The sequence below is a fragment of the Balaenoptera borealis genome (assembly GCF_965194805.1).
Source record: "Balaenoptera borealis genome assembly, chromosome: 9".
NCBI classification, from domain to species: Eukaryota; Metazoa; Chordata; class Mammalia; order Artiodactyla; family Balaenopteridae; genus Balaenoptera; species Balaenoptera borealis.
Window position 1 is genome coordinate 48781921 of NC_138873.1, and position 15174 is coordinate 48797094.

The window sequence follows — 15174 nt, forward strand, 5'->3', positions numbered from 1 at the left end:
TTGTCACATAGGTTACTGATGTTCATTTTTTTTTTCAGACTTATTTCTTTGTGCTTTATTTTGGACAGTTTCTATTGCTGTGCCTTCACGTTTATTAATTTTTAATTCTGGCATTTATAATGTGCTATTAATTCATCCATTGTATTTTTCATCTCAAACATTTATTTTTCATCTTTGATGAGATGAAAATTTTGATTTGTGTTCTTTTTATATTGTCCATGTCTCTGCTTAACATGTTTAAGCATTCTTCTACTTTCCTTAACATATGGATTACAGTTATAATAACTATCTTGATATCTTTGCTAATTAATATCTGTCATTTCTTGGCCTATTTCTATTGCTGCTTTTTCTTCTCATTATAGGTCATATTTTCCTGTTTCTTTTCATGCCTGATACTTTTTTATTCCTTGCCAGACATTATGAATTTTACCTTGTTGTGTTCTGGATATTTATGTATTTCTAGAAATATTCTTGAGTTTTATTCTGGGACACTGTTGAGTGATTTGGAAGTAGTTTGACACTTTCAGTGCTTATTTTTATGCTTGGTTAGGTAGGACCAGAGCAAAATTTATCTAGGGCTCATTTTGCTCCACTACTGAGGCAATAACTTATGATTATTCCACCTGATGTCCTGTGAGGTATGAGATTTATTCCCTTTCTGAATGAAACACAGATTATTCCTGCCACTGTCTGAGCCCCTGGAATTGTTGCCTCTGCTCCTTTTAGTTCTTTTCCTGCTTGGGGTAGATTCCTCACAAGAATGTGGTGATATTGCTCTAGAAAGACTTGAGGGGGACCCTCTGCAGATCAACCCCACTCTCTCTCTGCAACTTTCTCCTCTCTGATACTCTACCAGACAAATCCTAGCAATTTCCTCAACTGAGGGATATTGCTGGGCTCCACCTAGGTTCCTTCTCGCTCTGCTGCCTGGAAACTCTTAAGCAGGGAGCTATTGGAAGGAGCTCACTTTGTTTCCCTTCTCTCAGACTTACTCTCATGTACTAGCCTTTGTCCAGTGTCTGAAAACCATTGTTTCATATATTTTTCTGTTTTTTTCATTGTTTCAGGTAGGAGGGTAAATCTGTTCCCTATTACTCCATCTAGACTTGGAAGTCCTGTCTATTCATTTGTTATAAATGCAACTCAAGTATTAGCGCTCCTCCAAAATGTTGCATAATCCGTTTTTTAGTCAGGAATCATTTAGTTGCAAAGAACAGAAGCCCTTTCAAAGAAGCTCTAACAAAAAGATTTATTATAATACGGAGAAATCTTTCAGATCTTCATTGCATGGTCTTTTTTCCCATTCTCTTCTTTGCACACCAGTTTCCTCGGCAGAGTTCTTTCCATTTACCTTTGACTCTCCTTTGCCAGGGTATTAACTCTGGCTTTAACTTAATGACCTTTCAGCTCTAGTCCTTATACTATGTAATCAGATTACCTATTTATGAGAATAGCCCTTAGGAGCCAGAAAATTAATATTAATCTTGGATTAGCAGGGTTCAGTAGTGACATAACCATGATTAATATTAAATAAAAGTAAAATTTTTTAATTAATAAGCATTTTAAAACAAGTATCTTGCATGAGAAATATCAACCTGTAAATACCAACTGGGAAGTTAAAGTCTCAAATAATACTCAATAAACACAATGTTTGTACCAAGGTAGCTCAGACATTTTGCTGATTTTTTTTTGTTTTTTTTAATAAATTGATTGATTGACTTATTTTTGCCTGCGTTGGGTGTTCGTTGCTTCGCATGGGCTTTCTCCAGTTGTGGCGAGTGGGTGCTACTCTTCGTTGTGATATGCGGGCTTCTCATTGCGGTGGCTTCTCTGGTTGCAGAGCACGGGCTCTAGGCGTTTGGGCTTCAGTAGTTGTGGCACATGGGCTCAGTAGTTGTGGCACGCAGGCTCTAGAGTGCAGGCTCAGTAGCTGTGGCACACGGGCTTAGTTGCTCCGCGCCCTGTGGGATCTTCCTGGACCAGGGCTCGAACCCATGTCCCCTGCTTTGGCAGGTGGATTCTCAACCACTGCACCACCAGGGAAGCCCTGCTGATGTTTTTTGATTAATAAATACCATGGTTCTTCAGAAAACATTCACCGAGCATATATTATATACCAGACACTGTCCAAGGCACTAGTGATTCAAACAAGTTTATACTCTAGAAAAGGGGTTGGCAAACTACAGCCCTGAGATCCAAGTCCAGCCCCACCACCTATTTTTATAAGTAAAGTTTTATTGGATCACAGCCCCTCTCATTCATTTTTGTGTTATCTGTGGCCGTTTTCATGCTTCAATAGGATCTGAGTAGTTGCAACAGAGACTATGACCCACAAAGCCTAAAATTTTACTATTTGTCCTGTTATGGAAGTTGCCGACCCTTGGCATAGGGTGATTATATACATTTTTTTAAATATAAAAAGTTTGACTTCTTTTTGCAGTGTTAGGACCTTCTTTAATCAGGTCTTAGACTTTGACCAAAATGAATTATTTATAAAGAGGTTAAATTTCTTTCCTAAAGTCCTGACATTAGATTAGAAGTTCTCGGTTTCATTAATTAAGACCATAGGATTGTTTTGTCTCTTAGTTAATTTCTGGTTGGATTTGAGATATCTCACATGAGGGCATCTGGGTTTACTGGTGATTCAGAACACATGTGGTGTGGTATTTGGCAAGAGGCTAAAGGCCAAGTGTTGCAACCACCCACATAACAGTCTTTTGCAAACCATCAAATGCTTTCTGTAATTTTAGAAATAAAACCAGATTTTTTTCCCCTGCAGTATGTTAAAACAAAAAAGTAATATGCTTTGAGATGGTAAGTATAGTTGAAAATTAACTTGTTTTCAAATGTAAAAATTAAACACAGAACCTCAGGAAATACCATCTGAGTCTAAATGTGCTTGTGAGTTTAGTATGTAGTTCCTTTCTGTTCACAGTATCATTAGTTAAGGTAAAGAAGTCTTATACAGATTTGCATGAAGTTATTCACCCTTCAAGTCTCTGCTACTATGAAAAGAATAGATGTTATTCATTTTTAAAAATTTTTATTTATTTATTTTTATTTTTATTTTGGCTGTGTTGGGTCTTTGTTTCTGTACGAGGGCCCTCTCCAGCTGCGGCAAGCGGGGGCCACCCCCCATCGCGGTGCGTAGGCCCCCCACCATCGCGGTCCCCCCGCCCCCGTTGCGGAGCACAGGCTCCAGACGCGCAGGCTCAGTAGTTGTGGCTCACGGGCCTAGTTGCTCCGCGGCATGTGGGATCTTCCCAGACCAGGGCTCGAACCCGTGTCCCCCGCACTAGCAGGCAGATTCCCAACCACTGCGCCACCAGGGAAGCCTGATGTTATTCATTTTTAATATGTGCTTATCTCTTTTAAATGCGATAGCCACTAATCTCAGTATCAGATGCTAGATACTCCTCCTGCTCCACAGGAGAGTCCCGCTGTAGAGAATCTAAGAAAGAAAAAGTAAAGAGTCCCTGTGATTGGGGGAGTTTTTATAACTAAGATAACCATACATCCCAGTTTTCTTGGGATGTTCCTAATTAACCCTAACGTAGTTATTAATAGTGCCCCCCTTTATTGTCAAAAATCCTAGTTTGGGTGACATTATATGGTTATCCTCTTGATCTATAATCACGTTGACCACTGAGCAGCTGAACCGGCCTTAAGCTTTAGCATTTAACCAGCCTCAGCATTTATTCTGATCCTAATTCTCACAGGAGATTTGGTAGATTGATGGCTGCAAGACAATACAGTTGTTAAAGTGAAACTTAACTCATACATAGGCTTATCTGATAGCAAGAGCCTAGATTTTGTGGGTTTCTACAGCTCAAAATCCTTTGAATCCCCTTTGAATCACTGCTAACAGTGAACTTTTTTTGTAGTGTCTAAGGACTTTCTCAGTCTCTCTCCAATCTTCTTTTCTAGGCTTTTCTTTTCCTATTTTTCTTTCCCTTTCCCATGAACCCATATTTCAGCCCCACTCATATAGTTGGATTTTCCTGAATATATTCTATGCCTTTTCTAATTTTCATACCTTTCTTATATTGTTCCTTTTAATTTTTTCCTGCTCTACGTTTTCCAGTCTCCTCCTATCTATGTCTGTTAAATTCCTACCCATCTTTTAAAGTGCAACGCAGACATTACTTCCACAAAGCCTTTTTTGCCACACCCCCATTCTAATTAAATTCTCTTTTCTCTAGGTTCCCTAAGCATTTTGTTTCTATCTCTGTTATGTCTTACCATGTAACTTGGTGCCCCAACTCTGTCCCTAGCTCTTTAAAGGCAAGAGACTGTATTTAATTCATTTTAAAATCTACAATGCATATACAAAGCCTTTTAGATACTAGGTGTTCAGAAAAAATGTATGGTCAATTGTTCGTGTATTCCTCTAATTTCTTTAGAACAGCTAGGCTAGAAAATATTTTAAAAAAATTTTTTAGTAGATTTATACCTAAATTTATTAATAAATACATTAAATGTAAATGAGGTAAATACTCCAGTGAAGACACAGAGATTGCTAGCATGTATACAACAAAACAAAATCCATATATATGCTCCTTACATGATACAAAGTTTAAATATAAAGCACAGGTGAAAATATGGAAAAAATGTATCATGCAACACTAACCAAAAGAAAGCTTACTATTCCAATATAAGACAAAGTAAATTTTAAGGCAATAGCATTACTAGAGATAGAGATATTTTAAGAGATACAGGAAATATTTTAAAAAGAGATTTTCTTTGTGAGCTTTGTAAGGGTAACTTTAATATGCCAATTTCTAAATTTATTTAATACCTTTAATTATTGTTTCTTTGTTCTACTTGCATTCTTTTTTTTTAATTGGAGTATAGTTGATTTACAATGTTGTGTTAATTTCTGCTGTACAGCAAAGTGATTCAGATATATATATACACATACATTCTTTTTTATATTCTTTTCCGTTATGGTTTATCACAGGATATTAAATATAGTTCCCTGTGCTATACAGTAGGACCTTGTTGTTTATCCATTCTATATATATTAGTTTGCATCTGCTAACCCCAAACTCCCACTCCATCCCTTCCCCACCCCCCTCCCCCTTGGCAACCACAAGTCTGTTCTCTATGTCTGAGAGTCTGTTTCTGTTTCGTAGATAAGTTCATTTGTGTCATATTTTAGATTCCACGTATTAGTGATATCATATGGTATTTGTCTTTTTCTGACTTTCTTCACTTAATGTGATAATCTCTAGGTCCATCCATGTTGCTGCAAATGGCATTACTTCATTCTTTTTTTATGGCCAACTAGTATTCCATTGTATGTGTGTGTGTTTGTGTGTGTGACACACAGAATATCTCCTATCCATTCAACTGTTGATGGACATTTATGTTGTTTCTATGTCTTGGCTTTTGTGAATAGTGCTGCTGTGAACATAGGGGTGTGTGTATCTTTTTGAATTATAGTTTAGTCTGGATATATGCCCAGGAGTGGGATTGCTGGATCATATGGCAACTCTATTTTTTAGTTTCTTGAGGAACCTCCCTACTGTTTTCCATAGTGGCTGCACCAACTTACATTCCCACTAACCATGTAGGAGGGTTCTTTTTCTCCAGCATTTGTTATTTGTAGGCTTTTTAATGATGGCCATTCTGACTGGTGTGAGGTTGTATCTCATTGTAGTTTTTTTTTTTTTTTAAAGTTAATTAATTTATTTATTTTTATATTTATTTTTGGCTGTGTTGGGTCTTCGTTTCTGTGCGAGGGCTTTCTCTAGTTGTGGCAAGCGGGGGCCACTCTTCATTGTGGTGCGCGGGCCTCTCACTATCGCGGCCTCTCTTGTTGCGGAGCACAGGTTCCAGACGCGCAGGCTCAGTAATTGTGGCTCACAGGCCTAGTTGCTCCGTGGCATGTGGGATCTTCCCAGACCAGGGCTTGAACCCGTGCCCCCTGCATTGGCAGGCAGATTCTCAACCACTGCGCCACCAGGGAAGCCCTCATTGTAGTTTTGATTTGCATTTCTCTAATAATTAGCGATGTTGAGCATCTTTTCATGTGCCTGTTGGCCATCTGTGTGTCTTTGGAGAAATGTCTATTTAGGTCTTCTGCCCGTTTTTTGATTGGGTTATTTTTTGGTTGTTGAGTTGTGTGAGCTGTTTGTATATTTTGGAAATTTAAGCCCTTGTCCGTTGCATTGTTTGCATATATTTTCTCCCATTCCATAGGTTGTCTTTTTGTTTATGGTTTCCTTTGCTGTACAAAAGCTTGTAAGTTTGATTAGATCCCATTTGGTTTTTTTGCTTTTATTTCTGTTGCCTTGAGAGACTGACCTAAGAAAACATTGTGACAGTTACATCAGAGAATGTTTTGCTTATGTTCTCTTCTAGGAGTTTTATGATGTCTTGTCTTATATTTAAGTCTTTAAGCCATTTTGAGTTTATTTTTGTGTATGGTGTGAGGGTGTGTTCTAGCTTCATTGGTTTACATGCGGCTGTCCAACTCTCCCAGCACCACTTGCTGAAGAAACTGTCTTTTTCCCATTGTATATTCTTGCCTCCTTTGATGAAGATTAATTGACAGTAGTGTGTGTCTATTTCTGGGCTCTCTATCCTGTTCCATTGATCCATATGTCTGTTTTTGTGCCATAACTGTTAATAATCAAGCCATCATTTGTCCTTGATCTAGTGAATGTCAGTTGGGAAGTTTTGTTATAGAATTCTAATCAGTACTCTGATCGTATCTTAAACTTTTCATTTTCTTCACTCAGATTAATAATTAGCTTTTTATCTCGCATAACTTATGAACTGAGGATTGTGGCTTATAAGTGAAATAGGATAAGTCAGTTGATCTCATCTACCTCATTTGTGTTATAGACTCCGTTCTTGGGTCATCATGTATGTGATAGATAAATTAAGTCTAAAGTTAATCTTTTCTCATGTTGGGAGAATTAGGATTATAACACCACTGACTTGTTGGAGCATTTCAAATTAATATAGTATCTTCAGCTGCTCAGCACTTAAAGGTACACTTTATATTTCACCATGTTCTTGTGAGGTGGATGTTGGTTTGAAATACCTGAGAGCTTTGGAAACCTATTAGGGGGAACCTTACAGTGGGGTTTACATCAGATATAATGGACCAGTAGATTCTTTCATAGACTTTAAGGAAGAGACATCAAATTCTTCCAGTTACTTCCACTTCTGGAAATTCATCTAGATTGGGCCAAGAGGCAGGTTATGTGTGTTTGGGGCAGTGGGGGAGGTGGTGGGACAGTCCAACCAAATTGCAATCTCAGTCTCAGTGTTTGGCCCTTCAGTCTGCGGTGATGACTTAGGGTCACCTTGAATTGTGTCACCATAGACCTTCATCAAGAGGGGAAAGTAGTAGCATTTGATAGTGCAGAAAAATTCTCATCCTTAAATCAGAATAACAAAGTTAATTGTGGTCTGACAAGGAGCTTAAAGATTATGGGTTGAAGAACTGTCTTTTATGATATGTTTTATTTATTTATTTAAATGAGCATTTTTTTGTTTTGTTTTCTAGAGGTTGGATTTTTATTTTAATTTTTATGTACCTTATTTTTTTTTTGGCTGTGTCGGGTCTTAGTTGCGGCATGCTAGATCTTCATTGCAGCATGTGGGATCTTTAGTTGAGGTGCACGGACTCTTCGTTGCAGCGCGTGGGCTTCTCTCTAGTTGCAGCGTGCGGGCTCTCTAGTTGAGGTGCGCGGACTCCAGAGCGTGTGGGCTCTGCAGTTTGTGGCACTGGGCTCTCTATTTGAGGTGCGCGGGCTCAGTAGTTGTGACGCGCGGGTTTAATTGCCCTGCAGCATGTGGAATCTTAGTTCCCTGACCAGAGATTGAACCCACGTCCCCTGCATTGGAAGGCGGATTCTTAACCACTGGACCACCAGGGAAGTCCCTATGATATGTTTTAAAGAGAGACAGATTGGTACATTTTCTAAATAGGAGATTAGAAATGGATGATTTGACAGATTTGAGAAGAGACTCGGAAGGCTAAAAATTGTCTAGAAATGCTAGAATTAGGAGAGTACTCCTCTTGGCAATTGATAAAATTAAATAGGAGAAATTGGTGAACATATAAATTATTTTCATTTAGGACAGAATATAGGTTAATAATATAGGAGATATTATTTGACAAACGCCAGATAAATTTGCAGTCAGCATTGGCAGAAGTAAAGATTAGGATGGAGTATGGATTATGGAAGAAACATCAATGTTGTTAACTGTGAATAGGTACTTCCTTTTAATCACTAATTTTATTTGATAAAAAATATGTCTCTGGAGTTTTTGTTTTTATTTTTTTAACTTGTTTGAAGTGGTGCCTTGGTAAAGTGAAAAGAACACTAGACTAAGAATCAGGAGCTTAGAGTTCTTCGGGTTCTGAGGTCCTTGAACTTCTTCTCAGTCAGTTAAATGTGTGACTTTAGGCACTCTGAATCTCTTGTTTCATATATTAAATGGGTAAACAAACAGATATACCCATACAAGGAGTTACTATGGAGCAATTAAAAGGAATGAACTACTGATACATGTGATGTCATGGGCGAACATCAAAATCACTGTGCTGGACAAGAGAAGTCAGGCACAAAAGGGATATGTACAGTGTGATTTCATTTTTATGAAGTGCTGGACAAAACTGTTGAGAAAAATCAGAACAGTGATTGCCTCAGAGGAGGTAGGGATTGACTGAAAAGCAGCACAAGGGAATTTTGGGGGTGATGAAAATGGGAAATGTTCCATAACTTGATGAAGATACACATATTTGTCAAAATTAATCAAGGCACAGTGCCTGTGCATTTCACCAAATGGAAATGTTATGACTCGTCCCTCATTCCTCCCAGAAAAGAACACTAAACAAATACTGAATTCTAGTTAGTAGATATGCCTTTCTCAGTGGAAGTGGCTAGTAATTCTAAAACTACTTTTTATGTTTTCTAAGTTTATGCAGACAAGTAAATATATTTAGGAAAATGGTAGCCAGGTTTCACACTGTTGGACAAGAGAGAAACATGGAAATGGGAACAACTAGAATGTCTCTGGGGTATTAGGTTGGAATTGAAGGTACCAGTATGAACTCAGTTTTTACTATATAGAGAGAAAGATAGATAAGTAGGTTGGTAGATTGGGTGGGAGAAAAACAGAGAGAGAGAGAAAGAAATGAGGGAAGGAAGAAAGAGAAATCAATATAGCGGTGTGTATATGTGTATAAATATATAAATTTCCTAGCTCTGTTTGCTTAGAGGTTCTGGAATTATTGACACCCCCATAGCAATAGCAATGAACACACTTTACATCCAGATCTTGATTTCTAAATAACGTTCTCACTAAATGTACCTTTGAGAGAGAGCTGATTGCATGGCTGGGGCAGAGAATGTGCAAGATGAGCCTGGAACATCTTATTGTTCCAGAAAATAAGAATGTGTTCAGGTAGTGATGGGAACATATCAAAAGGACACAAGAATTCTGGTTTCCACTCAGACATGAAAAAATTAGAAGTTGTCACTCTTGTCCTCACAAGAACAAAGTTGAACGATCTAAAAATCAATAACTCTGCTTAGATCCATAAGAGAATTGAGGTCACACAGCAAACCAATATCCTGGAAACTAGAGAGACAAATACAGAGAATCACAGCTTACCAGGAGCAGAAGCTGATGGAGCCAGGAACTGGTAGGAAAACTTAAACTGTAACTGATGAACTTCCAGAAGGTGAGTGTGGATTAGCTTGAGAGTTAAAAATTCCTGGGTGCTCAGTTTTAGGGAAGGGGTCCCACACTTCTATGAGTTTTTCTTCTACGAGCTCTACCAGGTTCTCACAGCAAAGATTGGGGGGGAAATCCCTTTATGCTTCCAGCAGAGGGAGTGGAATAGTAACCATTCTGAAATATGCTCAGAGCATTCTGTTCTCCCCCTGCCCAAAGGGGGAAACTACCAGAGCCTAACCAACTTGGGGAAAGGGAAATACCCAGCTCCAGCTCTCTCTAGCCTTGTTGCCTCATCTAAGAGGGGAGAAAAGGCCGAGAGGCACTTGCGAAGGCCACAGCCAGGAACACAGGGCCACTGAAAGACTCAGACCTAACCATAAGATTACAGAACATTTTTCCTTCCCCTTATATCTTACCACCACGTCAACGGGGCTCCTGTATAGTAACAGAGGATTACAGATGGAAAAACTACAAGGCTTGCACTTTATTTAAGGAGTTTCTTGGGAAACTCAAAGACAACAGGAGAGACAAAGATAAGGACATTAGAGGAAATTTTAGCCTCTGATACCTGTAGCTACAGTAAATACAGGCTAACTCCTAGTCAAATATGGCAGGGATTTTAGAATTGTCAGACTGGGAATTTAAAATTACACTGATTAATATACTAAGGGCTCTAATTGGAAAAGTGGATAACACAAAAACAGATTGGTAATGCAAGCAGAGAGATGGAAACTCTAAGAAAGCATCAAAGGGAAATACTAGAAATCAAAAGCACTGTAATAGAAATGAAGAATGCCTTTGATGGACTCATCAGAAGGAAAATGGAGGAAGGAACAAAAGAAATATTTGAAGTAATGGGCTGAGAATTTTCCAGAATTAATGACAGACACCAAACCACCAATCTAGGAAGCTCAGAAGACACCAAATATGATAAATACCAAATTTACACTTAGGCATATCATTTTCAAATTGTGAAGAATTACACTGGACTTCTTCACAAACCATGCAAGCAAGAAGAGAGTAGAGTAAAATGTTTAGAAAGGAAGAGCATTAGAGAAGACCAAGTGAAGGTAAAATAAGACCTTTGTTTTCTTATTCTTAATTGACATAATAGATAACTGTTCAAAATAATAATAGAAGCAACGTATTGAGTAATTATAGGTTTTGGAGAAGTGAAATGAATGATAGCAATGTTATAAGGGAAAAGAGGGAAGAATCTGGAATACTATTATTAAAAACTTGGAATACTGTTATAAAGTACTTGTACTACCTGTGAAGTGCAGTCCATATAGTGTTATTTGACAGTGGATGTAGATTAGATTTAAATGTATGCTGCAAACTCTAAAGCAACCAAAAAATTCAGTTTTTCCTTTTAATACTTTGAAGATGTCACTCCACTGACTCTGGTTTGCATTGTTTTAGATAGGTTTGGCAATATGTTTCTGCCCCAAATTTTGGACTCCCGATTTTCATGATTTATAACTCTGCTTAATTTAAACTCTGCCCCCATGTGACCAATTGTATGCTTAGTAGCACTGACTGGCCATATCAGTTCGGTACTCTTAAATAACTAAACATAGTCCTAAGAAAACTTCCCTTTAATTCATATACAAAAGTTGTAGGGTATTTGGGGGAGGAGGGGTTGAGGAGCGGGAGAAGGCTTTGCTGCTTCTGCCTTTTGAGAGAGCAAGTATTAAATACAGTGTAGTGCCAGAAAACTACTAGAGCTAATCAATGAATTTGGTAAAGTAGCAGGGTACAAAATTAATGCACAGAAATCTCTTGCATTCCTATATGCTAATGATGAAAAATCTGAAAGAGAAATTAAGGAAACACTCCCATTTACCATTGCAACAAAAAGAATAAAATACCCAGGAATAAGCCTACCTAAGGAGACAAAAGACCTGTATGCAGAAAACTATAAGACACTGATGAAAGAAATTAAAGATGATACAAACAGATGGAGAGATATACCATGTTCCTGGATTGGAAGAATCAAAATTGTGAAAATGACTCTACTACCCAAAGCAATCTACAGATTCAATGCAATCCCTATCAAACTACCACTGGCATTCTTCACAGAACTAGAACAAAATATTTCACAATTTGTATGGAAACACAAAAGACCCCAAATAGCCAAAGCAATCTTGAGAAAGAAAAACGGAGCTGGAGGAATCAGGCTCCTGGACTTCAGACTATACTACAAAGCTGCAGTAATCAAGACAGTATGGTACTGGCACAAAAACAGAAATATAGATCAATGGAACAAGATAGAAAGCGCAGAGATAAACCCACGCACATATGGTCACCTTATGTTTGATAAAGGAGGCAAGAATATACAATGGAGAAAAGACAGCCTCTTTAATAGTGGTGCTGGGAAAACTGGACAGCTACATGTAAAAGAATGAAATTAGAACACTCCCTAACACCATACACAAAAATAAACTCAAAATGGATTAAAGACCTAAATGTAAGACCAGACACTATAAAACTCTTAGAGGAAAACATAGGCAGAACACTCTATGACATAACTCACAGCAAGATCCTTTTTGACCCACCTCCTAGAGAAATGGAAATAAAAACAAAAATAAACAAATGAGACCTAATGAAACTTAAAAGCTTTTGCACAGCAAAGGAAACCATAAACAAGACGAAAAGACAGCCCTCAGAATGGGAGAAAATATTTACAAATGAAGCAACTGGCAAAGGATTAATCTGCAAAATTTACAAGCAGCTCATGCAGCTCAATATCAAAAAAACAAACAACCCAATCCAAAAATGGGTAGAAGACCTAAATAGACATTTCTCCAAAGAAGATATACAGATTGCCAACAAACACATGAAAGAGTGCTCAACATCATTAATCATTAGAGAAATGCAAATGAAAACTACAATGAGGTATCACCTCACACCAGTTAGAATGGCCACCATCAAAAAATCTACAAACAGTAAATGCTGGAGAGGGTGTGGAGAAAAGGGAACCCTCTTGCACTGTTGGTGGGAATGTAAATTGATACAGCCACTATGGAGAACAGTATGGAGGTTCCTTTAAAAACTAAAAATAGAACTACTATATGACCCAGCAATCCCACTACTGGGCATATACCCTGAGAAAACCATAATTCAAAAAGAGTCATGTACCACAATGTTCACTGCATCTCTATTTACAATATCCAGGACATGGAAGCAACCTAAGTGTCCATCGACAGATGAATGGATAAAGAAGATGTGGCACATATATACAGTGGGATATTACTCAGCCATAAAACGAAACGAAATTGAGTTATTTATAATGAGGTGGATGGACCTAGAGTCTGTCATACAGAGTGAAGTAAGTCAGAAAGAGAAAAAGAAATACCATATGCTAACACATATATATGGAATCTTAAAAAAAATGGTTCTGAAGAACCTAGGGGCAGGACAGGAATAAAGACACGGACTTAGAGAATGGACTAGAGGATATGGAGAGGGGGAGGGGTAAGCTGGGATGAAGTGAGAGAGTGGCATGGACATACATACACTACCAAATGTAAAATAGATAGCTAGTGGGAAGCAGCCGCATAGCACCAGGAGATCAGCTCGGTGCTTTATGACCACCTAGAGGGGTGGGATAGAGAGGGTGGGAGGGAGATGCAAGAGGGAGGATATGGGGATATATGTATATGTATAGCTGATTCACTTTGTTATAAAGCAGAAACTAACACACCATTGTAAAACAATTATACTCCAATAAAGATGAAAAAGAAAAAAAAATACAGTGTAGTAGTTCAGTTTTGTTGTCATTTAGTTTTTATTGTCTGAAAAAAAACTTTCTTACATTGACAGCTCTTTCTTGATCCTTAATTTCTTTATCTGTTTTGGTAATGATCAGTTTAAGTGGAACATCTCTCTATAATTTGACAAAATATCTTAATGTGATTCAGGATTCAGTACTATACTTAGTGTGTCATTATATGGAGATAAAGATGTATAAGTGGTTTTAGTGGCTAATGTTTGTATTTCTTATTTTATTCATAATTTATTTCTGTGATACAAATCCACTAATTCATTTTAATGAATGCATTGACTCTAATGTTATATTAAAAATTAAGTCTTCTCATTAGAGACCTCTAAAGAAAACAATGAGTATGGATAGGTTAAAAAATATATGTAACACAATATTGTAAATCAACTATACTTCAATTATATATATAATTATATATATATAATAGCTTTATTCAGATGTAGTTCACATACCATACAGTTTACCTGTTTAAAGTGTACAATTCAATGTTTTTGAGTATATTCACAGAGTTGTGTAACCATCACCACAGTTTTAGAACATTTCTGTCACTCTAAAAAGAAACTCCATATCCAGTAGCAGTCACTACTCACTCCACCCAGCACCATCAGTCCTTAAAATCTCTAATAACCTTTCTGTTCCTGTAAGTTTGTGTATTTTAGACATTTCATGTAAACGGAATCATACAGTGTGTGATTTTTTTGTGTGTCTGGCTTCTTTAACTTAGTATAAGGTTTTTAAGGTTCATCCATGTTGTAGCATTTATCAGTTCATTCGTTTTTATAGCTGAATAAATATTCCATTGTATGGATGCCACACTATATTTATCCATTCATCAATTGATGAACATTTGCGTTATTACTACCTTTTGGCTGTTACGAATAATGCTGCTATGAGCATTTATGTGCAGGTTTTTGTGTGGATGTATATTTTCATTTATCTTGGGCATATATATAGGAGTGGAATTGCTGGTCATATGATAACTCTTTGTTTAACCTTTTGAAGAACTGCCAGTCTACTTTCCAAACCAACCACAGCATTTAACATTTCCACCAGCAGTGTATGAGGTTTCCAATTTCTCCATAACACTTTTTATAGTCTGACTTTTTGATTATAGCCATCCTAGTGGGTGTAAAGTCATATTTAATTGTGGTTTTGATTTGCATTTCACTGATGGCTACTGATGTTGAGCATCTTTTATGTACTTATTGGCCATTTTTATGTTTTCTTGTAGAAATATCAATTCAGATCCTTTGCCCATTTAAAAACTGGGTTATTTGTCTTTTTTCTTGTTAAGTTGTAAGAGTGTTTATTCTAGTTACAAGTCCCTTATAAAATATGATTTCCAAATACTTTTTTTTATTTCTTAAGTTGTCTTTTTACTTTCTTTTAGATAGGTAAACTTTTAAGGTCCTTGATTGTTTAGCTACCATAAAGTATGGTTGAGCACCTTACTAGATTTGCATAATTTAATTATTTGTAACATTTTATTGATGTGCCTTTGAAAGAAAATTCAGGCATTTATATACAAATTTGACTGAATGGTTTAAGTTTATTTTGATTAGCTATTAATATTGCTTTAAATCATCTGAGTTGAATTTTCAAATTGTAATCAGATTATTAATTTTACTGCAAGACCTTGGATTACTTAACCTTTTAGTCAAAATACCACAAAGATTAATATGTGT

At 37.1% G+C, this 15174-nt stretch overlaps 1 protein-coding gene across 8 annotated transcripts in view; it reads left to right on the forward strand.

Moving 5' to 3' along the window:
* The window catches only part of REV3L (REV3 like, DNA directed polymerase zeta catalytic subunit), a 190537-nt gene that overhangs the window by 33831 nt on the left and 141532 nt on the right, over nt 1–15174 (forward strand). The gene's annotated exons all lie outside the window — the stretch shown is intronic.